Below are 24245 nucleotides of genomic sequence, written 5' to 3' on the forward strand. Positions count from 1 at the left end.
CAGTTCTGACGGGGGAGCAGGAGCTCCAGGGTGACCCCCTGCACTGCCCCCTCCACCTCACAGGGTGGTGCTCCCCACGCAGGGTTCTGGAAGCTGCTTCATTTTTTAACAATCTATTAATTTTTGAGAGGTAGAGTTACAGAGTTACAGAGAGAGAAGGAGAGACCCACAGAGAGATCCTCCATCCACTGGCTCACTCCCCAAACAGCCACTCATCCATCCAGCCACCCATCCATCCAGCCACACACCCACCCACCCATCCATCCATCCACCCATCCATCCTGAGCCCTCCTCCCACCTGGACTTGGCCCAGCAAGTAAACAGGACCCCGGTGTTCTGGGGGTGCTTATGTGTAAGCCGGGAAGCCACGCTCAGCGCGGGAGGCACAGTGTGGGCGTGCAGAGGCCAGAGGTGCCACAGATCCACGGTGACGTTCTGTGGTGGAAGACTTCCTACTGGGGCGACCCCGCCTTCAGACAGGACAGGCACCCGTCCCCTCCCTGCAGTGTAGGATGGCCCGGGGCCAGCTGGGGTCTGCGGTCCTCAATGCTCCCTTTAACGTCCTCGCTCCCCCCTCCCCGCAAGTCTCCAGTTGGCTCTGGAGCGGTCAGCAGGGGACCAGCTCCTGTTTGCAATGCAATCGACTCTGATACACTGTATTACAATTAGAGCGCTGATGGATTCCTCCTTAATTTATTTTCTCTTCCCGTCTCCCCCAGGGTAATTCCAAGACTAATTGTGCCCCTCATGCTGGAGGAGGTGTGATGAATCGCTCTGGTTCAGAGGGAGCACCCCTGGGGCCGCCAGCTTCCGCGCTCCCTGTCCATTGCCCTTGTCCTTCCTTGCCCTGCAGCCATGGGTGGGGGCCTGGGCTCACCCAGGGAAGGTTCCAGCCTCTACACTCTGATCGCCTATCTCAGGTCGGCCAGGGAGGTGAGAGGATGCCCCCTACCCCAGGCTCTGGGAATCGCCCCCCGGGTGGTGCTGTTTGGCGAGGAGGGCCTGGGCGTCGGCTGGCTGTCACTCAACAAAATTCTTCCATCTGGGCCTCAGTTTTCGCATCTGTGAGATGGGCTCCCATGTCTCCCGGACCCTCCAGCTCCGACCTCCATGGTTCTGAGGGTCTGTGTTGTGCCAGGCCAGTCCTCACCGGTCCCCCCTCGTCATTGGGCCACCCTGTCCCCGTGCTAGCTCTGTCCTGTCTCCACATTGTCGCACCTGCTGAAGCCCTCCTGTTCCTGGGGGCACAGCCTCTGGGACTTGGGGGCTCAGACCCTGTCTCTGCTCATCACCCCCCTCCGCCCTTCCCCTCACATTGCAACAGTCACTTTGGGGTCTCTGTCTCCTGCAAGGGACAGAGGGAGGGGGAGGGGGAGGGGGAGGGGGAGGGGGAGGAGGAGGGAGAGGGAGGGGGCCAGCTGTGTGCCAGGCCTTGGGCTCGCCCTGCCCCTCAAGCAGGCATTGTCCGTCAGCCCTGCTGGCCACAGGGGACACTGAGAAAGAGGGGCCGAGTGCTCACACTGGAGCTGGGCTTGGATCTGGAGCCTCGTGGCTGTGCCGTGGCTGTGGCTGTGGCCGTGGCCGTGGCTGTGGCCGTGGCTGTGGCAGCGCCGCCCCCTGCAGCACCACCCCCACTCCAGAGTCCCCGCCTCTGCGCCCACCAGGCCTGTGAGAACTTGGGTAGGGGGAGCGCCCACCTGCTGGCTCAAGGAGGGGAGGGAGCCCCCACAGGGCTCAGGCGGGTGCTGGGCACGGGGAGACCCCTGCTGGCCAGGTCCCCTGGGCCTGAGCGCCAGGGCTCTCACTGCTGCCCCAGAAAGGCACAAAGAGCTTCCATGGGTGTGTGCCTGTGTCTCTCCATGCGCACCTGTGTCGTGTCAGCCTGTGTGTGCATGCGTGCTGAGTGTGTGTGTGTGCACGTCTGTGGGGTTCACGCCTATGTGGCGAGGTTGGCACTCACAGAGCCTACGGGAGCAGCAGTCTGGCTTTACCCCACACACCTGGGAATCTTGGGGCCCTCAATCTCTCCTCCGTGATGTGGGGTGTGGACGTCTGTGTGGCCCTTCACCGAGGGGCAGGCGCCTGCTCCCCTGTGGGCCCCTCACCTGTGTGGGGGGTGCTGACCCCCTGTGAAAGGAGAGGACACTGAAGAACAGGGAAGATGGGCTCCCCGGGGTGGCAGCGCCCGAGCTGGGAGCTGGGGCTCTGTCCTCACCTGGGAGATCTGAAGTCCTGGCCTCACGGCTCCCCCGACGGTGCCTCCCTGTGAAACCCGTCCGGCCGTGGGGAATGTTGCTGTGGGGGGTCAGAGTCCTGGCAGGAGCCGAGAGGCCATCTCCCCCAGGGCCGCGCCTGTGAGCGGCAGCACTGGCAGCTGGGGGGGGGGGGGGCAGGTGCACTGGGGCCCAGACCCTGGCAGCAGCCCCAGAGGCATCCAGAGGGGCGGCCGGGGTCCCTACCAAGTTCTGGCTGGAACTTGCTGGCCTCGCCGGAGCCACAGCAGATGAGAAAGTTCAGCCCAGGGACTGGGAGATGAGCTGACCCCCACGGGCAGCAGGGGTCGAGGGGCCTCCAAACCGCAGGTGCTGCTGCTGGACCAAGGCAGAGCCCCGCCTGCTGGATTGCTTCCTGTGCCCTACAGACAGCAGCCAGAGAGGGACCGTGCTCCTAGCATGCCGGGCCCGGGTGAGCAGCCCTCCTGGGCCTTGCAGGGTCCCTGCTGACCATAGTGGCGCCCCCTCGGCTCCGTCTGGGAGCAGTGGGCACGGCCTGGACCTGCGGTTCCAGCTCCGAGTTCGAGCCCAGCTCTGTGTGTTTGTGGCACTCAGTGCCTTGGCCGCAGGCCCCTGGCTGGAGGCTGGGATGCGACGTGGGGTGGCCCCTGGCCCCTGCAGCCCTCGGGCTCTTTCCGTCAGCATTGCCTGCGGTGGGGGCTGGGCAGAGGGGCCGAGCCCCCAGTCTCGGGGAAGGGGTGCATGTAGGGGCCCCACCTCCCAGGAGAGGGGCCTCTGAGGGCTCCATGGTCCCAGCCCCCACCTAGAATGTGCGCACCTCGGCCGGGAGGCGGCTCCCTCTCACCCCACACCTGGAGGGGCCGCTCACAGCCAGGACCCCTATTCCATTATACACCGAGAGTTACGGATTGGCGTCCCACGGCTGCAACCCATGGCTGTCCCTCGGTGACAGGTGGGCCTCGGCAGGAGGAGGTTTAACCCGGCTCCTTAGTGAAACACGGTGGTTTGTGCAGGCAGCCATTGCGAGCTGGCTGGAGGGGAGCCGCCCACCCTGTGCCGCCGCAGCCAGGGGCTCTCGCCGAACCCCGGGAGTGGGAAGTGGGGAAGTTCTCCAGGCAGGGGGCGGGGCCCCACGGGGATTGCAGCGTCCAGCTGCGTCGGCTCCTGAGGGGCCCGGGCCAGGATGGACGTGGCCCGTGGGACCTCATCCCTGCCATGCTCCAGTGCAGGGGGCGGCGAGTCCTGGGGCCCAGGGACATCGGGGTCCCCTGGGTCCCCACAGGGACCCTCACATCCCTTGCAGCTGAGCTGAGCCAGGCTCAGAGAGGTTGAACAACCTGCCTGTGTCCCACAGCCCAGGGCAGAGAGACGACTGTGTGACCTCCCTTCCTGCCCAGCTCTCCTGCCAGGACCCCCAGGAACGAGGAACCTCGGAGGGCCCCGCTCAGCCACACACAGGCGGTGCGTCCCGTCCCGGGGCTCACAGTGTGTGGCCCCTGTTAGTAAAATGGCACGGTCTCACCTGTGGCATGATCTACTCCTGGACACGCTCCTAGGCTCTGGCCCCCGCTGCCATTGCTGGAAGCCAGGTGACCAGATGGCCCAACCACAGGGGCCAGCTCCACCCCACGCTAATGGTATTCTCTGCTCCTACTTCCCGCCCTCAGCATGGGGGTGACAGGGCCCACTTCCTGCCCCAGCACAGGGGACAACAGGGCCCACTTCCCACCCCCAGCACGGGGGACAACAGGGCCCACTTCCTGCCCCAGCTTGGGGGTGACAGGGCCCACTTCCTGCCCCAGCACGGGGGACAACAGGGCCCACTTCCTGCCCCAGCTTGGGGGTGACAGGGCCCACTTCCTCCCCCAGCACGGGGGATAACAGGGCCCACTTCCTACCCCTAGCATGGGGGGGTGACAGGGCCCACTCCCCCCCCAGCACGGGGGATAACAGGGCCCACTTCCCACCCCTAGCATGGGGTGGTGACAGGGCCCACTTCCTCCCTCAGCACGGGGGACAACAGGGCCCACTTCCCACCCCCAGCACGGGGGATAACAGGGCCCACTTCCCACCCCTAGCATGGGGGGGTGACAGGGCCCACTCCCCCCCCAGCACGGGGGGTGACAGGGCCCACTTCCCTCCCTCCGGTCCTCGGGTTTCCCCCACCCGACAATGAACCTTTCTCTTAGGTGTTCACCGTGTTTTGTGGAGGCCTCACAGGCACCAGACCAGGACCAGGACAGACCCTCTCCAAGCCAGGACATTCAGTGAGAGGCCCAGGGCCTGAGCCAGCTGGTGTTGGAACGCTCACAGGTAACACAGGTGCACTTGTGACAAAGCCAGGGCCAGGCTCAGCCTGTGACCAGCGTAGAGGGTCACGTTGGGGCCCGAATCGTGGCTCAGCTGTTATCTAGGATTAAGCTTAGACTATAACCTGGAATCACTCTGTGCCAGGGTTAGGATTCATTGTGTGACCCCGGATCAGCATTAGGGCTTAGTGTCTGGCCAGGATCCAGACTCAGCCTATGACCAGATAGAGAATTGGCATGTGACCTGGATCAGGGTTCAGCATGTATCTGGGATCAGGGCTCAGTGTGTGTCTGGGATCAGGGCTCAACATGTATCCAAGACCAGGGCTCAGTGTGTGTCTGGGATCAGGGCTCAGTATGTATCCAGGACCAGGGCTCAGGGTGTGTCTGGGACCAGGGTTCAGGGTGTGTCTGGGACCAGGGCTCAATATGTCTGGGATCAGGGCTCAGTGTGTGTCTGGGTTCAGGGCTCAGTGTGTGTCTGGGACCAGGGCTCAGTATGTGTCTGAGATCAGGGTTCAGGGTATGTCTGGGATCAGGGCTCAGGGCGTGTCTGGGTCCAGGGCTCAGGGTATGTCTGGGACCAGGGCTCAGTGTGCATCTGGGATCAGGGCTCAGTGTGTGTCTGGGACCAGGGCTCAGTGTGCATCTGGGATCAGGGCTCAGTGTGTGTCTGGGACCAAGGCTCAACATGTGTCTGGGATCAGGGCTCAGTGTGTGTCTGGGACCAGGGCTCAGTGTGTGTCTGGGACCAAGGCTCAATATGTGTCTGGGATCAGGGCTCAGTGTGCGTGTGGGATCAGGGCTCAGTATGTATCCAGGACCAGGGCTCAGTGTGTGTCTGGGATCAGGGCTCAGTGTGTGTCTGGGACCAAGGCTCAACATGTGTCTGGGACCAGGGCTCAGGGTGTGTCTGGGACCAGGGCTCAGTGTGCGCCTGGGATCAGGGCTCAGTATGTATCCAGGACCAGGGCTCAGTGTGTCTGGGGTCAGGGCTCAGAGCTTAGACAGAGGAGGTGCTCTGGGCCCCATGAGGTCAGATCTCAGATGGCCTTGGCCTCTTTGCTCTGTCCCTTAACTGCGTGTTGATTGAGACCAGCGAGGAAGCACAGGAGCTCTGGACCTACAGAGCACAGGGCCCTGTCGCCCAGAGGCCCCGTGGCCGCCCTAGGGCCTCCTTTGGGATGTCAGGGGACCCAATTCCTCTCCAGCCTTGCCCAGCCGTCCTAGGTGCCGGTGCCCTGCTCTGTCCCGAGTCAGGACGCGACCCCTCCTGTCCGGGTTCTCGGAAGCTCCAGGCTGCTCCCTGCTCGAGCCACCTGTGCAGTCTAGGCGGCTCCAACAATCCAGGAGCCTGAGACCCAGGTGTGGGCAAGGCCGGCTCCTCCCCAGGCGGCTGTCCCCGCCGTCCCACCACGCCCTGCCTCCCTGTGCGTCCTTGTCCAGTCTCCCCTCCTCGTGACGGCGCCTCACACTGGACCGGGTCTCTGACCACCTCGGACAACAGCCCCTGAGCCCAAGTCTCTGGTTCCTGGGTCTGCATCCCAGCCTGGGTAATTTTTCTTTTCCACAAATGATATCGTTTGCTTGTTAAAAATGCTCCCCTCCCCCGCGCCCCTGGGGGGCTCTGCAACCAGGCCACCCCCTCTCCCTCCCAGCAGTGGACCCCCCGCCGCCCCGGGGACCCAGCGGCCTGAGCCAGCCCAGGGAGGGGACAGATGCAGACTGGGCAGGAGGCTGCCGGCAGGAGTGGCCCCGAGCGGGACCCACACCCTCTCTGGGACCCAGGCAGGCCCCACGGTGGGAGGGGCCGCCCTCCCCTGGGGGTCTGTGTCCCTGTGCCCATGGGGCTCAGAGGAGGCCTCTCCTCTGCCCGCCAGCGGGAGGCTCCCTCCGGGGGCTGAGGCCCAGGCCCTGCTGCTGCCCACGGTCCCCAGGGACTGGGCCCCAGAAGCCCCACAAGGCCCTGGCCATCTGGCCCGTGTTGCCGTCCCAGCCACACAGCTGTTTCCTCCCGCTGCTCTGCCTTCTGCAGATGCGTGGGAGGGGTCTCCCGAGCTCTGGGGGAGCGTTCAGGAAGGCTGAGGGTTCTGGGGTTGGGGGCAGGAACAGAGCAGTGGCCCCAAGGGGACTTGTGTCCTGGGACCACCTGTGCGGCCAAGTGAGCTCCTGTCGATTCCTGCTCCTTGGGCTGTGGTGTGGCCTGGGGGAGGGGGGAGGTGACACAGGGTCCCCCCTCATTCATTCCTCCACTGTGGCTGGGCCGTGAGCATGGCTGGCACGCTTGGCAGGGGGTGGGGCGCATGATGATGGGGCCAGGGAGCCCCGTGGGGTGAGGGTGATGGTGACAGTGACGCCGTGGAGAGGATGTGGGTGATGGGGAGGGGCGGGGCTGCTGACTTCGACAGGCAAGGTGGTGGTGGTGAAGGGGGCGGGCAGGGGGAGCCTTAGGGGAGCACCGGGTCCCTCCCCGGCCTCTGCCTGGGGTCCCCCGTGACCCTCCCGGGGGAGGATGCCGGCCCTCATTTGACGGTTGCAGCCTCTGGGGCGGCAGTCCCAGGCTCAGCCCCAGGCTGCAATCCTGCGCTCTGGTTCCGCACCGGAGTCCCCAGCTGGCGTCTGCTCCAGTCCTGTGCTCGCACCCCACACTCGCATCCTGTGCTCGAGGCCACACGGCCAGCAGTGCCAGAGTCAGGATTGGAACCCAGGACCCTGAGCCTGATGAAACTGGAGGGCCCCCCTGGCTGCCCCGGGGGCTCGCGCAGAGCTCCTGCCTCCAGTGCCCCCCCGGTCACCATGGCGACGACTGCAGGTTTGTACCTCCCCCACAGTGAGTGACCCTCCACACTGACCCGCTGAGCTGACTCAACGCTTGCCCGCAGCGTGGGCGCCTGTGGCTCCTAATGCATTTCCAGAGGAATTACTGTCGTGTGCTGTAAATGGGACATTGAAAGGTGACTTTCTGGGGCGGGCGTCGTGGTGCAGTGGGTTAAGCTGTGACCTGCAGCGCCGGCATCCCATATGGACGCCGGTTCAAGTCCCGGTTGCTCCACTTCCGATCCAGCTCCCCGCTCATGCGCCTGGGAGAGCAGCGGAAAGTGGGCCATGTACCTGCACCCCTGCACCCACGTGGGAGACCCGGAGGAAGCTCCTGACTCCTGGCTTCTGCCTGGCCCAGCCCTGGCCGTTGCAGCCATTTGGAGAGTGAACCAGTGGGTGGGAGACTTCTCTCTCTCTCTCTTTCTCTCTCTGTCTCTCCTCGTCTCTCTGTAACTCTGCCTTTCAAATAAATAACGTTCAAAAATAAAAGGTTGCCTTTGCCCCGTGTTCTGTGAGCTGTTTTATGACAAAGTCCCTGAAGCTGAGGACCCACTTGGTGCTGCTCTTCCCCGTCAGCCGCGTGTGGAACACGGCAATCCACGGGCCGGGGCCGGGGAGGAGAGGAGGCCAGAGCCATGGTGCTCACAGCCGAGGGCCTTGGACGGCTGAGAGGAGGGGCCCCCCGGGAGGTGCCAAGGTGCCGTCCAAGGCTACGGGAAGTGAGGTCCAAGCCAGAGAAGCTGGAACCCTCTGGGCACTGGGTGCAGCGGGGTTTCTGCTCCTGGCTCCCGGGCACTGAGCTGCGGGGACTGGGGGTCAGAGGGGGCAGGGCGGGGTGATGGAGACCCATGGTGAGGACTGTGGGAGGCGGGGAGGGGCAGGGGGAGTCAGCCCCACCAGGCCCTGGGTAAACAATACATTGCAAGAACAGCAATTGGCACAGAAGCCAGGAGCCCAGAGCCTCTACACGGCTCAGCTTGGGCCTGGGGCCGGGCTGGAGAGCACCCCAGTCTGGGCAGAGCGCCTGAGGCCTCCCCGAGGTCAGAGGTCCCGGAGCAGGGGGCAACAGGCCTTGAAGCAGCGGGTTCTGCCGGCCCTGCAGGGCTGCCATTCCCCAGGGGCAGGCAGGGGTCTCGTGTCCCCCACAGTCTCCCCGGGCGCCCTTGCTTGGGGCTTGGACCTCCTGAGCTCCTCGCTCACATGGCAGGTGCAAGGTGGGGCCTGAGGCTCTGAGCCACCCGCGACCCCGGGGTGGTGCTGGCCCGGCTGGGACTGGCCACTCTGAGTGGCGGGTGAGGGGAGGGACCCCCAGGCTTCTCCAGCCTCTGCCTGTCACCGGGGAAGGCTCCGGAATTTCCAGTCATTGGCTGTAAAGCGCCCAGGTCACAACCGGGAAGCTGAGGCTGGATTTGTCTCGGAGGGCGGGGCCTGGGGCTGTCACTCAGCACAGGGGTGTGAGGGGAGCGTCCCAGGAGCACTCTGCCTGCCTCCAAGGGCCCGCAGGGTACCGGCGTGAGCCCCGCTGGATCCTGGCCAGGCAGCGGGCAGGGACCCCGCCCCCACCCCGCAGCAGCACCCAGGGAGCCCCCACCTGTGTGTGCTACCCCCCCCCCCCGCCCCCAATGAAGCAGGGCTCGGCCACTTACTCTGAGCTCTGGGTGGGCAGGTTGCAGGATGGGTGAGGGGCGCCTGTGGCTGCACAGGGGGCCCGGCCCCTCCCTCTTGAAGCGCAGATCTGGGTGCTGGGCAGGGCCAGGGTGCAGGCAGGTGCTCAGGGCCCCCACCGTCTGTGCATAGGAGGACCCCCAAAGCCCAGGGAATGAAGCCAATGAGCCTGCGTCTTTCCACACCCGGGTCCCTGGGCCCCTGTGCAGCCCCGGCAGGGGTCCAGTCCTCCTGTGCTGGGGTAGGCCGGGCTCCCAAGCTCGCTCCTAGGTTCTGGGCAGGCCCGGGCCCTTGGCCACCTGGGTCTCCCACAGGGCTACCTTCCCAGGGGCAAGTCCCCATCCCACGCCCTCCTCCACGTCACGAGGAGTGGCCCTGGGGCCCCTCAGAAGCACTCAGTGGGCATGAGAACTGGAACCGCCCCGCACCTGCTCTCTCCTGGCTCATGTCTCCGGACCCCAGGCTGTCCTGGGCTGGGGGGACACAGGGTACACGGGATGCGACCCCTGACCCCAAGGAGCCCATAGTTGCCGAGGGCTAGGGGCTGGGGAGGCACAGGGGGTGCTGAGGCAGGGGCACAGAGCCCTGGGTCTGTCCGGACTCCAGCCGGCCATCACCCCGCGTGCAGAGCCGCTGTGGGTGCTCAGGGAGCCTTATGTAACGCGGGCTGGGAGCCGCTGCCGCCCCGCCGGCCCCTCTTCTGAAATAGACGGCGGGCTTTATATAGCGGCTCCGCGCTCACAGAGGCTCGGATGTAGGTCAGCATCGCTGGGTGAGAGGCAATCGCTCCACGGCTGTGTCGGAGGAATGCTCCAGAAGAGCAGGACAGCAGTGCTGGGGAGGCCACCGGGCCGGGGGGCCGTGCCAGCCCCTGAGAGCGGGTGGTCACCCCCTGGCCTGCTCAGGGCTGGTCACGACCAGAAACTCGGATCCTGTGCCACCAGCCGGCCACGCCCCTCCCACCTGGCCAGGTGCCTGCCCCAGGGACATCCTCCTCATGGTCCCCGGTGACCTTCGGGGCCAAGTCCACGCCTGCTCTCATTGATGCCAGCTCCAGGCTCTGAGCCCCAACACACAGTGTGGCAGTGTCCCCGGCTCTGTGCTCTGACACACAGTGTGGCCGCGTCCCTGGGCTGTGTCTCCTGGACACGCAGTGTGGCAGTGTCCCCGGCTCTGTGCTCTGACACACAGTGTGGCAGCATCCCTGGGCTGTGTCTCCTGGACACGCAGTGTGACAGTGTCCCCGGCTCTGTGCTCTGACACACAGTGTGGCAGTGTCCCCGGCTCTGTGCTCTGACACACAGTGTGGCAGCATCCCTGGGCTGTGTCTCCTGGACACGCAGTGTGACAGTGTCCCCGGCTCTGTGCTCTGACACACAGTGTGACAGTGTCCCCGGCTCTGTGCTCTAACACACAGTGTGGCAGTGTCCCCGGCTCTGTGCTCTGACACACAGTGTAGCAGCACCCCCAGCTGTCCTGGACACGCAGTGTGGCAACGTCCCTGGCTCTGTCCCCTGGACACGCAGTGTGGCAGCATCCCTGGCTCTGTCCCCTGGACACGCAGTGTGGCAGCGTCCCCTGGGGAAGCCGGTGCTCGTGGCCAGGGGCTCCTGTGGCGCCTCCCGTGTGTGTGACTTGGCCCTCTCCTTGGCACATCCCACCCAGGCCATTCCCCCGGGCCCCTTTCCCACCCCTCACCCACAAGCCTCCTTCCTTGGCGAGCTCCGCGCATGCGTTGCAGGTCGTACTGGCTGCCAGGGCCCGGAACTTTCCGTCGCGGGTGAGTCCAGGCTGGACCTGCAGCCTGGGGGACGGCGACAGCTGCACAGGTCAGCATCTGCAGGCAAGGCCCGTGGGCCACCAGCACCAGAGCGGCCAGGGCTGCCGGTGACAAAAGCCCGTGCCCAGGCCACGGCCAGGGCTCCGTGAGCAGGGGCCTGCCCGGGAGAATCCGGGGGTCCTGGGGAGGGGGGACGGCCGGTTCTCGGTTCCCGCTGGGATCACGCACGGCACCCGGCACAGCCTCCCGGCCCAGCCGAGCGGGCTCCCCTGAGCGGGAGCCAGCCCCTGTGTTTCAGCGCCTCTGGGTCACTCCCTGTGCCGCCTGGCCAGGGGGGTCATTGGTGGCCTGGCTGGAGGCTGAGGCCCGGCCCTGCCCTGCCCCACACGCAGTGTGGACCTGCCTGAGAAGCCTCCTGGTCTCAGCCTGCTACAGCTTCTCCACACCTCCCCCAGGCCTGGCCCGGGGACTCCACACTCAGCCGCCGCCACCCAGCCCGGCATCGGCACAGGGGAGTCTCAGGTGAGTCGGAGGCAGCCGGCGGGCTTCACCTGACCTCTGCCTGGCTGTGCAGGAGTCGGATTTGTTTTTTTTTTTAAGATTAATTAATTTATTTGAAAGTCAGAGTTACACGGCCGGGGTGGGGGGGTCTTCCATCCAATGGTTCACTCCACAGATGGCCATAATGGCCAGAGCTGTGCCAATTCGAAGCCAGGAGCCAGGAGCTTCCTCCAGGTCTCCCATGTGGGTGCAGGGGCCCAACCTTGGGCCATCTTCTGCTGCTTTCCCAGGCCTTAGCAGAGAGCTGGATCAGAAATGGAGCAGCCGGGTCTCGAACCAGCACCCAGATGGGATGCTGACGCTGCAGGCCAGGGTGTTAACCCACTTCGCCACAGCACTGGCCCCAGGAGTCTGATTTTATCCCCAGGCAAGTTGAAGGTCTCCTCCCTTCCTGTCTGAGTCTTTGGTTAAAACAGGGCTGTTGGGAGGGGTGAGTGGGGTCTGGGGTTCCACCTCCCCCCCACCTCTCCTCCAGCAGCAGGCCTGACCACAGAGTGAGCGCCCCCTCCTGGGCACTCTGCTCCCCAACACCGCAAAGGGGAAGTGGCCACAGAGGCAGGACCCGGGACCCTGGTGAGGAGGGACAGGGCCAGGGTCCGCAGGCTTTGATGACAGCTCGGAGGGCATGGCCCAAGCCGGGATTGGGTGCCGCAGGGCGGGGCCGCCCCCATGCTCCCCTGAGCCCCTATTGGCCCAGAGATCCGAGCCTCTGTCTGGGTCTGAGTGGCGTTGATGTGGGGGTCGGGGGTGGGGGCTGACCTAGGTGGCTGCCTCTGCTCTGGCCTGGTCCACCTGGGACCCTCAGACCCCGCCCACCCCCCACCCTCACTCACCCCTGCAGTCTGTCCTCCCGGGGACTGTCTTCGGCAAGGCCACCCAATTTCTCCAGGCCAGGGGTCAGGCCTGTCCCCCAGCGCCCCACCTCTACCCCACCCCACAGCTCCGGGGGACGCCTGGACCCCAGCCTGCAGCTGAGGGACCTGCCCAGAGACAGGAGTGCAGGCTGGTGTACAGTCCAGGACCCCCGGTGGGGGGAGGGGTCTTCTAGCAGCCACATCCTGCCAACGAGTGCCCAGAGGCAGCAGGGGGCCGTGGGGGAGGGAGAAGGGCAAAGGGAATCTGACCACCCCCTGCCCTCCAGGGCTCAGGCTCAGGGGAGCCACAGCCCAGCCTGGCAGTGTCCCGGGCTCTGCACTGGGGCGGGGACTTCAAGGTCTTTGTCTCCTGCGGGAGGCTGGCGGTTCCGGGTTGAGCTCAGGGAGCGGCCGCCCCGGTGTCGCTGTCTCTAATTCCCTTACAAACAGTGTAACTGTTGCATTATTTAGATGCTGCAGGCCCGGCGGTAATTACAGCCGCTGGCTGGGCTGCCGGCTGCAGGACGGGGTTCAAGGTGAGGCACCCCCAAGTCTCTGCTCTGCTCCTCCCCGAGTTTGCTGCCTCCCTCTGCTCGCTCTGGGTGGCCTCGCAGGGGACAGCAACTGGCCCCCTGGGGTGCCGTGGCGACTCTGGGAGGCCCCCACGGCAGACAGCATGGGCTCAGCCGTGTGGGCGCTGCGCTGTCCTCTGGCTGCGGGGACCCGGGTTGGGCTGTGTGTCTGCATCCCAGCCCCAGCAGCGCCTCGCCCGTCCCACCTGGTCCCCTGCTCCGTCACTCTGTCCCCGAGCCACCCTCCACTGACCATCGCGACCTGATTGAAGACTACACCGTGACAGGCCACGCCTGTCCACAAACGTGGCAATGGGAACGCGTACCTTTAGGACGCCCCGTGGCAGGCCTGCACCCCGCGGCACAGGGCCCGGGATGGAGGGGCAGGCAGGTGCCGGGGGTGCCCAGCTGGATGGATCCCAGGTTCCTGCCTCAGGTGAGACAGGAACTCACGGCAGAGACGGCGAGCAGGCGGGCAGGATTTACCCAAGGAGAGGCAGAGACGCCCCCTCCAGGAGAGACAGCAGCAGCTGTTATGGGGCAGGCAGGGGCCCGCATTCAACACTCAAATGGGGCGGAGTCTCCACCTGGCGCTGCTCACATGGTCGCTGTGGCGTCCTGTCTGCGCTGGGAGGCGGGGCTCAGGTGCGTGATGGGAAGTGGGTGTGCCGAGCCTGCAGCCATGTTGGGTGCTCACTCAGGCCCCAGGCTGCTGGGTCCCGGCTGGCTGAGGCCCCTGGGGGTGAATCCCCTCGCTCCCCTGCGTTGAGAATGCTTGGGAGAAGCATCTGACTGGCTGTGCGGGGCTCAGAGAGGGACAGGGAGAGGGGCCTGGCCTGGGCAGCAAAGCATGGGTGCGTGAGGGGGTGGGTGCGCCTACAGGTGCACTGTCCCTCCTGTCCTGCCCTGCACCTGTGCCCGGGGCGGGCTGTGGGCTGTGGGCTCCAAGGAATGGCATGTCTGTATCCCTGGGGCCTCTGCCGGCCGCTAAGCTTGCTCAGGGCGGCCTTGGATACCCAGGTGTGGTCGTGCGCCTGTGTCCCCTCTCTGCCTGCTGCCCCAGTGGAGCCGTGGCAGAAGCGGCGAGGGGGTGTCGCACTCCTTTCCCACGTCCCGCCCTGCCCTGCGCCCCCTCCCGCTGACCCATGGGTTAACTTGGGTTTCTGGGAGCCTGTCCGTGTGCCAACACCGGGCGCACTGATCCTAGGAGGGACTGCAAGTCCGCTGTGAGTGGCAGTGGCTGTGCGTGCCGTTGCCTGGTGCGTGGGCCCCTGTGCATCAAAGCTCCCCTCGGCCCTGCCCTGTGCCCACCCTCGCTGTCACCTGTGGGTGCCCAAGGCCTGGCAGGGCGCCAGCAAGCTGCTGGCAGCTCCTTCAGGTGACCCCAGCTGGGAAAAGCGCAGCTGCCTGCGCTGGGAGACCTGCAGAGGGGGTGCAGGCGAGTTCCCCATCTCTCGCCCCTGGCTCGCCACGCGGTCTCCCCCCCATCACAGGCCAGGGCCGGGGGCGCCCGATCTTGGCCAGGGAGTCTCCAGCAGCACGGGTGCAAACCAGCTTCCTGCCCCCGCGAGCCCCTCTCAGGTGTGCGCTGATGGCCGGTGACGGGCAGCTGATGTTGACACGAGTCCTGCCCCTTTGGAATCAGGGCTGAAGAGCAGGATCGGACTCTCGGGGGTTGCCCCACTTCCAGGCCTGCAGCAACACCTTGGCTGGGAGGGACCAGAGAGGGACTAGGGGTCTCAGCAGGCCTGCCCCCAGGGCCTCGTCTCTGGGAGAGGATCCCTGACCCACCCGGGCCACAGCCCTCGGGGGCAGCTTAGCTGGTGACCTGCGACCCGACAGGCAGGGCCCCTCTGGGAAAGCACCTCCTGTCCCAGGGGGGTCTCTCCAGAGTGAGGCCACAGTGCATAAAAGTCCACGCCCAGGAGCCGGGAGCACGGTGACCCCGGGCACCTGCCCTTCGCCCCACCCCCAGCCGTGCACGCAGGGAGCGCTGAGACGCAGAGCGGCGCTCATTGCTGGTCTGTAACGTATTCAGCCATCAGACGCCAGCTGTTCCTGTGCACTTTGGGACGCGGAACAGGACCAATCTTCCTGGAGCGGGGTGGGGGGTGAGCCCCTGGGGCCAGCCTGGACCCCGCTGGCCCCTCGCAGCCCCCCTGCCTGGAACTGCGCCCCCTTTCTGACCAAGGCAGCCGAGTAGGCCTGGGGAGCCATAGCCCAGCCACGCCCTGCTCCCTGGACCCATCTCAGCCCTGTGTAGGCCACCTCTGGTTGGTTTGCCCTCGCTCCCGTAGTCACCTCCCGCACTTCAAGCTCTGTTGTGCTGGCCACTTCCCGTGGCAGCCCCCATGTGTCGGGGCCAGAGCTCTTGTGACGGCGTGGCGAAGGCTATGGCGACGGCTGGCTGGCTGCACGTGTGGCGAGGGCCGTGGTAAGGGCTGGCTGGCTGCACGTGTGGCGAGGGCCATGGTAAGGGCTGGCTGGCCGCACGCCCCCGTGGCGAGGGAGGGCCATGGTGACGGCTGGCTGGCTGCACACGTGGTGAGTGCTGTGGTGACGGCTGGTTGGCTGCACGCATGGCGAGAGCCGTGGTAAGGGCTGGCTGGCTGCACGTGTGGCGAGGGCCGTGGTAAGGGCTGGCTGGCTGCACGTGTGGCGAGGGCCGTGGTAAGGGCTGGCTGGCCGCACGCCCCCTTGGCGAGGGCCATGGTGACGGCTGGCTGGTTGCACGCATGGCGAGAGCCGTGGTAAGGGCTGGCTGGCTGCACGTGTGGCGAGGGCCGTGGTAAGGGCTGGCTGGCCGCACGCCCCCGTGGCGAGGGAGGGCCATGGTGACGGCTGGCTGGCTGCACACGTGGTGAGTGCTGTGGTGACGGCTGGTTGGCTGCACGCATGGCGAGAGCCGTGGTAAGGGCTGGCTGGCTGCACGTGTGGCGAGGGCCGTGGTAAGGGCTGGCTGGCCGCACGCCCCCGTGGCGAGGACCATGGTGACGGCTGGCTGGTTGCACGCATGGCGAGTGGCTGCTGTGGTCGCGGCGTGTCCTGGGAATCGTGCTGGCTGGGGCGTGTGCCAGCCTCGGCTTGGGGACAGAGGTCAGCAGTCAGCAGGGCCTGACTCTGACCCTCCCTGGCCTGATTGAGCTGGGGGAGGGGGTGCTGGGCTCGGAGGAGCTGGGCCAGGTGCCCTCTCCAGCTGCCAATTTTGTTTCTGTGCCCTGACGATCAATTAAGCTGCGGGCGGCCTCACCTCCGGGTGGTAAATTGCTTTTAAGAGGCGATTATCGCGCCGCGCGTGGCCCCTGCTTCCTAAGTGCTCCCCTCTCCCCCGGCCCTGACCAAGGGGCTGCCCCCAGCTGTCGGATTGCAGAGCGGGGCTGTGGCCTCCTGCCCGGAAGGCGAGAGAGGCTCCAGACCCCACGGAGCGGCCGCCTGCCCCCATCCCACCCCCACCCACAGATTTCCCCCCTTCCCGCCCGCACGCTGCCAGGTTAACTCATCCACTTCCGGATGCGTCCGCCGGGCGCCCGAGCTGCACTCCTGCTTCAGTGCCAAGGACACGGGGCAGAGCTGGGCGCCGCCAGCCCAGGGAGGCGCACGTGTCCCAGGCGCGCAGATCCGAGAACCCACGCCCCCGACAGGGTCTCCACGGTGCCTGAGGAGGGAGCCCCCGAGGCCGCAGAGGAGGGCCTGACCCCTGGGCATGGCCGGCGGAGGTGGGCTTGTGTGGGGGAGCAGCAGGCGAGGCCGGTGGGATGGGGGGAGCGGGAGCTGCAATGCCACCGGCCCTTCCTGTATCTCGGGCCGGCAATGCCAGGCGTCGTCGCTGGGCAGCAGGGCAGCACTGAGGCTGTCCCTGGTGTGCTGGGGTCACTCCTGGTGAATAGCAGGGGTGCCCCCAAATCCCCACGTCAGGGGCATCACAGGCCTGGAGCAGTCGGGTCACCCCATAAGCTCACAGAGTCGGTGTCGAGGCCACGGTGAGACCAGGCCCTGCAGGGAGTGGGGGTTCCCCTGCGAGCGCCACTCCCTTCCCCAGGTCTGCCCGGTCATCACCTCCCCCCCAGGAAGCCCTGCCCCTGCCCGGGAGGCCCCCATGGCTCCCGGGCCCTCCCTGGTCCCCCAGCCACTGCTCCTCTCCCCACATCCTCACGTGCAGGCTCTGTCCCTGAAGCCGCTTTCTCCCCACAGAGGAGTGGGGGACGACCAGAGTGGGAGCCCCAACCGTGAGCCCAGCCTCGGCCCAGGGAGCCGCACATGGCCCCTCCCCCACCTCCTCCGGCTGCCCGAGTCCCAGCGCCTGAGCCGCTGCGTCCGGCTAGTGCCCTTCAGCGTGGGACAGCGGCGTGTCCCCACTCGGCCGTGCACCCCGGGGAGCAGGCGTCTGTGCCCTGTGACCAGGGCTCATTCGAGGGCGAGACAAACCCCTGTTCTTGCTCCATGGCCGGATTCATGCCCTGACCGGGAGGTGAGCACGGGGCCTCGCCACGACCTCGGGGTGCCCTCGGGCCCCGCACGGGCAGTCCTAGGTCGGGGTTGGGTGCGCAGCTGCGGCAGCCGCGGAGCCGGGCAGGGAGCGTGCGCATGGCCACGCCAGCCTCCCCCTCCCCCACCGGCCACGTGCTGGTGGCACTGTTTGGATCTGAAGCAAATTGGCCTAATGAAGCAGCGCAGATTACAGCCTGTCGGCCCCCGGGGGGCGGGGTCTCTGCCAGCCCGGCCGCCTTCCACCAGGCACCCGCCTCTCGCCTCCCCTGCCCAGTGCCAGGAGGGGAGGGCACCCGGGCCCTCCGCTCAGGCCGAAGACCCCGCCCGGCCGGAGCAGCCTGTCGGGGGAGGGGCCTGAGGACAGCCGAGGACACGCTGACCTTGGGCTGTTCTGGCGCTGGAGGGAAGCATCCTCACCACCGCGACCAAGGCCACCAGCGTCACCATCCACCCCCGGCATCACCACCCTGCTGTCACCCAGCTCCCCGGCCACATCATCACCGTGCACGGCGGCCACCGCCTCCAGCGCCACGGTTACCATGGCCACCCCATAAACATGGCTGCCACCATCACCAGCCTGGGTGCCACTACCCCCTGTGCCACGGTTACCATGGCTACCAGTGTGGCCACCACCACCCTGAGCTGCAGTCTCAGGTCTGCCCCCACCCGAGCCTCACCAAGCACTCCCTGGGTCATGCAGCAGCGGGGGCAGGGGAAGAACCTGAGGTTCCGTCTGCTGTGGTGCCTCCACAGGGCGCGCAGCTCCCCCTCTGGCTCCCGGAACCCCTGCTGGCCGTCACCCTTGGAACCACGTACGCTGCTGTCCCCCAGCGGCTGCCGGCCCCGGACGTGTCCCCAACCCCTGCTGAGCCCCTGAAAGTTACTTGACTACCAAACTTGGTGGTGGCCCCCAGTGAGGGCGCCCCTGCCTCCTGCCAGGCCTGCGCGGCGGCACCTGACTTCCCTAGGTGGCCTGGGGACACACGGCCCCTCCCGCAGGGGTCTCCAGTCAGTAGAGGGGAGGTGAGCTGCCAGCAGCCCTCATAGGGAGGAGAGCAGGAGAGAGGCAAGGCACGGGGCCACACCTAGTATGTCCATCCCTCCTATACCGTGGCCCAGCCCATCCCCCCGACCCCCGCCCAGCTGATCCCTGGACAGCCGTGTCCATCCACATCCCAGAAGCAGGGGCCCAGCTGGTCTCCTCTCCACTGAGACCGGTGGGCGGGGTCTCTGCCACCTGCAGCTGTTCCCAGGGCTAGGGGCAGGGCTGGGGTCAGGAGCGGGGGAGGGGCTCGCGGGAGCTATTACTTGAGCTGTGCCCCTTTCACAGCTAAGAAGGCCAAGCCAGGAGGCGTCAGCCACCTCAGGGAGGGTCCCAGGGCGGGCAGCACTGCCCCGGACCCTGGAGCTGCTGTGGCATCGCTGCCCCCAGGCTGCCCTGCCTCCACCCCGGGCCCTGCCTCTCCCCTGCACTGCCCTGTGGCCTTAAAGACTCCAACCGCCCGCTTCCCAGGAGGTGAGGGTTGCAGCCCGGGTGCTGGACGTAACCCTGGCTAGGGTGTCCTCCTCAGGGGAGGAGCTCGGAGGGGAGGAGCGGGCGTCCGCGCTCTGGGGGCCAGGGTCTGCGTTGATGCCACGAGCTGCATGGCTCAGCGATTCCGTGACTGTGTAGCCTCGAGCAAGCCCCGGCACCCGCTCCAGCCTTGGTTGTTCCGTCTGTGGAATGGGGGCAGGGCGTGGACTTCACAGCCTCCAGGTGGGGGGGCTCTGTAGCGGCTCCTGACTGCTGCCTGTCACAGAGGAGCGGACGCCCATCACTCCACAGCGTGCAGAGGGGACATGGCCTGGCGCTCAGAGGCCACTCCTCAGGACAGAAGCCCCCAGAGGCGCCACAGCAGCTGCCTGGGCCAGCAGGAGCCAGGCCGCGTCTCCACGCCCGCCCGCCCGCCCGCCATGCCCAGGGGTCCTTCCTCCCGTGGTCTCCTGGAGGATCCACTTCTCGGGAGCCCAGCTCCCAGCGGGGACTGTCGGGCTCTGGCCTGCACGGTGCATCAACACTTTAAATCTTGGAGATGTACGAGCCCCTCCCAGGGGAGCGAAGAACAGACGTGGTGGGGGGCCGTGAGGAGGAGAGAGCCTCACATCCCCTCCGCAGCCGGCCCTGTGCGGGCCCCCAGCCCCGCCCTCGCCCCGCCCCAGCAGCCGGAAGGCGCCAGCCCCTGCAGATGCTAGCCCAGGAGTCCCCTGCCCAGGCCGGCCCGGGGGGCTCCTCCTCCTGGGACCCTCCCGCCCTCCCTGTGAGTTCAGTTTCCAGGGAGGAGGAAAAAGCTGCCCAGATGGGAGGGAGTGCAGCAGAGTGTGGGGTGCAGGTGGGTGTGGGGTGCAGGTGGGTGTGGGACACAGGCAGGTGTGGGGTGCAGGCAGGTGTGGGACACAGGCAGGTGTGGGACACAGGCAGGTGTGGGTGCAGCAGAGTGTGGGTGCAGGTGGGTGTGGGGTGCAGGCAGGTGTGGGTGCAGGTGGGTGTGGGACACAGGCAGGTGTGGGGTGCAGGCAGGTGTGGGTGCAGGTGGGTGTGGGACACAGGCAGGTGTGGGGTGCAGGCAGGTGTGGGACACAGGCAGGTGTGGGACACAGGCAGGTGTGGGTGCAGCAGAGTGTGGGGTGCAGGTGGGTGTGGGACACAGGCAGGTGTGGGTGCAGCAGAGTGTGGGGTGCAGGTGGGTGTGGGGTGCAGGTGGGTGTGGGGTACAGGCAGGTGTGGGACACAGGCAGGTGTGGGTGCAGCAGAGTGTGGGGTGCAGGTGGGTGTGGGACACAGGCAGGTGTGGGTGCAGCAGAGTGTGGGGTGCAGGTGGGTGTGGGACACAGGCAGGCGTGGGGTGCAGGCAGGTGTGGGGTTCAGGCAGGTGTGGGACACAGGCAGGTGTGGGTGCAGCAGAGTGTGGGGTGCAGGTGGGTGTGGGACACAGGCAGGTGTGGGTGCAGCAGAGTGTGGGGTGCAGGTGGGTGTGGGACACAGGCAGGCGTGGGGTGCAGGCAGGTGTGGGGTTCAGGCAGGTGTGGGACACAGGCAGGTGTGGGTGCAGCAGAGTGTGGGGTGCAGGTGGGTGTGGGACACAGGCAGGTGTGGGTGCAGCAGAGTGTGGGGTGCAGGTGGGTGTGGGACACAGGCAGGCGTGGGGTGCAGGCAGGTGTGGGGTTCAGGCAGGTGTGGGACACAGGCAGGTGTGGGTGCAGCAGAGTGTGGGGTGCAGGTGGGTGTGGGACACAGGCAGGTGCGGGGTGCAGGCAGGTGTGGGTGCAGGTGGGTATGGGGTACAGGCAGGTGTGGGTGCAGGTGGGTGTGGGTGCAGGTGGGTGTGGGGTACAGGCAGGTGTGGGGTGCAGGTGGGTGCAGGCAGGTGGGTGTGGGGTGCAGGCAAGTGTGGGACACAGGGAGGTATAGGGTGCAGATAGCTACAGGTCTTGGCAGTGGCCACACCTGCTTTGTGTCCCCTGGTGGGTACACACACCCGCACGTATGCCTGCTCTCTCCAGAACCTTCTGCACTGGCCCCTGATCCACTCCGAGGTCCTCGCCCTGGGCAAGCTGCCCATCCCCTGCTCAGGCCAACTCTGGGGAGCAGTGTCCAGGTGGTGTCAGGGCCGGGGAGTGGGGGGGGGGCTTTGGGGGAGGGGAGGCTCCAGCCAGGTGGAGCCTGGAGTCGAGATTCATTACGGGTGGCTCCATGGGAGCTGACAGGGGCTCAGGGTCCAGGCCACCCTGATTCCCACAGCCTCTTCCACAGCTCGACCACCTGGCCGTCCAGTCCTGGGCAGACCCTGGATTCTGAGGGCCCCCGGGAACAGGCCCCACCCTCGCCTGGCCCTCCCGGCTCCTGGGCCGCCCAGCACCGTGACGGCGCCTCAGAGCCCTGGCGTCACCCTTGTGCCCAGTGCCGGCAGCCCCAGCAGGGACACAGCCCCTCCCCTGCTAAGCTCCCAGTGGTCAGGGCATCAGGGCAGAGCGGGCCTGGACAGCTGGGGCAGGGCAGGCTGATGGCCGGTGGGCAGCAGCCGCAGGGAGCTGGCAAGGAGGAGGCCGTGTGGCCCTCGGAGCCGTGGAAGGCACCAGCCCTGCAAGCGCCCGTCCACTCCCCTAGCACAGCAGCCCCTCCCCCGGCTGGTGCTCCATCGTGTGGGGGCCGAGGCCTGGCCAAGTCCTGGGCCCGGGGACCGTCTGTGACTGACGAGGTGGCTGCAACCAGGCCCAGCTCCCCCCGCCCCAGAAGCGCTGTATGGCGGGGACAGGGAGTAGCAGTGAGGGCTCAGTGGGGAGGGCGCAGCCGGCAGTGCAGGGGCCCAGGACGGGCTGGGCCCCGGCTGAGGGTGGCGTCCATAGGGCAGGTCCCTGCAGGGCAGCGAGTGGTTCTGGGCACTGCGTGGGGGGCGCCCTGGCCCTGTGCGTCTCTGTCCATCTCTCTGTCTCCTGTCTCTCGGGGGTCATTGCGTCTGGGCTGTCCCTTCTGAGGTCACCCCTCTGGGCATGTGGTGTGGGTGCCTGTGTGTGTGTGTTCATGTGTGTGTGTGCATGTCTGCATGTGCTCCTGTGTGCATGTTTGCGTGCATGTCTGTGCCTGTGTGTGTGCCTGTGTGTGTGCCTGTGTCTGTGCCTGTGTGTGTGCCTGAATGTGCGTGTGCCTGTGTATGCTTATGTGTGTGTGTGTGCGCCCTGCATCTCTGAGAGCACCCAGCTCTGGAGGTGTGTGTGTGTGCATGTGTGTCTGTGTGTATGTGTGTGCATGTATGTCTGTGTGCATGTGTGTCTGTGTGCCTGTGTGCATGTGTGTGTGCATGTGTGTCTGTGTGCATGTGTGTGCATGTGTGTCTGTGTGCCTGTGTGTCTGTATGTGTGCATGTGTCTGTGTGCCTGTGTGTATGTATGTGTATATGCACACACGTGTGTGTTCATGTGCATGTGTGTCTGTGTGCCTGTGTGTCTGTGTGCCTGTGTGTATGTGTGTCTGTGTGTGTGCATGTGCATGTGTCTGTGTGCCTGTGTGTATGTATGTGTGTATGCACACACATGTGTGTTCATGCGCATGTGTGCCTGTGTGCCTGTGTGTCTGTGTGCATGTGTGTATGTATGTGTGTGCCTGTGCCTGTGTGTGCCTATGTGTATGTATGTATGTGTGTGCATGTGTGTCTGTGTGCCTGCGTGCATGTGTGTGTGCATGTGTGTCTGTGTGCCTGTGTGTATGTGTGTCTGTGTGCCTGTGTGTATGTGTGTGTGCATGTGTGTCTGTGTGCCTGTGTGTGCATGTGTGTCTGTGTGCCTGTGTGTATGTGTGTGTGTGCATGTGTGTCTGTGTGCCTGTGTGCATGTGTGTACATGTGTGTCTGTGTGCCTGTGTGTGCCTGTGTGTACATGTGTGTCTGTGTGCCTGTGTGCATGTGTGTGTACATGTGTGTCTGTGTGCCTGTGTGTGCATGTGTGTCTGTGTGCCTGTGTGTGCATGTGTGTGTCTGTGTGCCTGTGTGTATGTGTGTGTGCCTGTGTGCCTGTGTGCCTGTGTGTGCCTGTGTGCCTGTGTGCATGTGTGTATGTATGTGTGTATGCACACACGTGTGTGTTCATGTGCATGTGTGTCTGTGTGCCTGTGTGTCTGTGTGCATGTGTGTATGTATGTGTGTGCCTGTGTGTGTGTGTGCTGTCTGCAGGGTGGACACTGAGCTTCCTGGGATCTGCCCGCTCTGGCCGGCACTGGTCAGCTCCAGTGAGTCCATCAGCCCTCGCAGAGGCCCTGGGGTGCAACTTCCAGGCGGGCGGCAGACGGATGCCGGCGGTGCAGGAGCCGTGCAGGTTGGGGCCCCCACCCTCAAGGGCCCTGCCTCCGCTCTCCACCCTCCAGTTCCTGATGCAGGGGGCTCTGCCCTCAGGCCTTGCCCAGTGGCCCCTGACCCCTCTGTCCCCTCCTGCAACCTCGTCACACCTCCTGCGCGGCCCCCACGCGTGCTGGCATCGGGGGCCTCGGCCCTCACCTGCCTGGGGGTGAAGTCCTGCTCCATCCCGCACCTGCTCCCCGAGCGCCTGGGGCAGCCCCCCCCCATGCAGCAGAATTCAGCCCCCAGCCCCCCGCGGTCACAGCTGAGTGACAGTCCTGGCTTTCACGGTGTCACGGAGATCGGATCAGAGGCACAGCTCTTTCCTGCTAAAGAGAGACGCGTCCGCCGTGGCAGGAGGCCGCAGTGGCTGAGACAGGGGTCGGGGGGCCGGCGTCCCCGTCCGCTGGGGACAAACAGCTGCACCCCCTTGTCCTGGTGCAGTCAGGTCTCCCCCTCCTGGAGTCCTTACACCCCTCCCCACTCTGCCTTGTGCCGTCTGCCCCAGGGATGCGGGCGCCCGGGCCAGGACGTGTGCTCCGTCGGCCTCCAGAGCCCAGAAGGGTGCTGGGGACGGAAGGCCAGGGCCACTGTTGGGAGGCCGGACGGTGAGCTCCCGCCCACTCTGCTGCTCTGTGGCTGTGGCTCCCTCCCCTCGCGGAAAGAGGCCAGAGCCTGAGGCCCCCTGCCCACCACCTCTCCCGGCCCCTCCCCCAGCCGCACCCCATGCCCCCCAGCCTGCGGCCACCATGCACACCCCACAGACCCCGCCCAGGTCCCCTGCAGCTCTCTTGAGGCTCAGCTAGAGAGGACGCTTGCCTGGGCTGGAGCCGTCCCCAGGGCCGGCCCTCCCATGCCCCGCCCTGGCCGGGATACAGCAGAGAGAACCAGGAAAACCCCACGTGCCTGGGCAGCAGCCATGGGCGTGCAGGCATTTCCTGTCCCCGGGCGACCACCCGAGGTGTGGACCCACCTGGGGCTCTTCCCAGGGGGAACCCATAGCTACCTAGGCAGGCCCGGAGGCCACACCCCCCCAGCATGGCACCGGCTTCTGTGACCCCTCTGGCCTGCAGCTGCCCTGGCTACCCAGTGGCCGGG

The sequence above is a fragment of the Lepus europaeus genome, chromosome 4 (genome assembly GCF_033115175.1).
Source record: "Lepus europaeus isolate LE1 chromosome 4, mLepTim1.pri, whole genome shotgun sequence".
Classification (NCBI taxonomy): domain Eukaryota; kingdom Metazoa; phylum Chordata; class Mammalia; order Lagomorpha; family Leporidae; genus Lepus; species Lepus europaeus.